Genomic DNA, 1,410 nt, shown 5'->3' with positions numbered 1-1,410 from the left:
TATGCTTTCCTTCAATAGTGACTTCACTTAACCTTGACAGTGACAAAGAAACTTCTTCAAGGAAAAATAACTTTAAAAGGAAAAAAAAAAAAGGATTTGAACAATAATTCAATCTTAACATTCTTCCAGCAGGAAATATGAGTATATTAATGGTACCAGAAAAAATGTGTTAAAAGAGGCTCAACTGGAAAAAGAAAACATAACTTTTTCTTAAACTCTTTCAAATGACAGAAATTAGTCACGGGAATCCAAAAGGGAGCAATCTCTGAGGGTAAAACGCTGCTATTTTACTGGTGGGTCTTTAGAAATACCCTAACTTTCCATCCATCCCTGTTCTAAGAAATCAACTTCCATTGGAAAATTCCAGGCTTAGGCAAAAGAGTCTATTTAATTTACATTATAATGCAAAACATTGCTTGCCAGAGAACCTCCATCACCTATCAGGGTAGCTGCTGCTTCTCTCTCTTTAAAATGATACATTACCAAATGATTCTAAATTCTCAGATGCAAGACTGTACTTTCAGGCGTCATTTCTATAGTTTGTTACTAGAGAAGTTTCTCTGAACATGTAGAGCACTGGAAACCATGGGGAAGAGAGGCAGTGTTCTCTCCTGAGGGTGAAATTGGCTCTTAGTGTTGCCTCTGCCACTGCCATGTGTCATTGATGATCTTTCTTCTCTTCCTTTGTGAGAGGGAGGAGGAGGGTGGCTTTGTGAGAGAGAGCACTCTGAGTGGCTAAGAAAGAAAGGAAGAAAGAAGAAAGAAAGAAAGAAAGAAAGAAAGAAAGAAAGAAAGAAAGAAAGAAAGAAAGAAAGAAAGGGAAAGAAAGAAAGAAAGAAAAGGAAGGAAGGAAGAAGGAAGAGGGGGAGAGAGAGAGAAGGAAAGAAGGAAGAGGGAGAGAGAGAGAAGGAAAGAATGAAGGGAGGGAGGGAGAGAGGGTGGGAGGGAAGGAATTCTCAGTTGCATCTGCCCTTCCACCTTGATTCTAATGTCAGATTCTAAATGAAATTTGTACCAGTACACATACAAACAGAGACTTTAGAAGTAAGAATCATTCTAGATGATTTTCCCTTTTCCATTTACCGAAAATACAAGTTTTGATTTTTTTTTGTTATTGCTTTGGTTTTACATCTCAGGACATGGTGTCACCTGCTTTATTGATCAGAACATAAATCCAGTTGACATCCTTAATTCCCTTTCCCATCTCCCCTATATCCAATTCATGCACTTGCCCTGTAGGCTCCGCCGCTATATCACCATCATCACCATCTGCTGCTCCCGATGTCCACTGCTGCTGTCCTGGTCCAAGCCACCAATATCTCACACAAAGGAGTACCACTCTGGTTTCCTGAAACCTCTTCTCCTTCCACTCTTGCTCCCCTAAAATTCATTATTCCCATAGTCATCAGG

The 1,410-nt window shown here is 39.6% G+C and overlaps 1 pseudogene; it reads left to right on the top strand.

Annotated features, from left to right (window-relative positions):
• Positions 1–508: 508 nt before the first annotated feature.
• On the top strand, positions 509–736 carry LOC123324600 (annotated as a pseudogene).
• Positions 737–1,410: the final 674 nt, after the last annotated feature.

Source organism: Neomonachus schauinslandi, chromosome 4 (assembly GCF_002201575.2).
Source record: "Neomonachus schauinslandi chromosome 4, ASM220157v2, whole genome shotgun sequence".
NCBI classification, from domain to species: Eukaryota; Metazoa; Chordata; class Mammalia; order Carnivora; family Phocidae; genus Neomonachus; species Neomonachus schauinslandi.
This window is presented reverse-complemented; position numbering and strand designations above follow the sequence as displayed.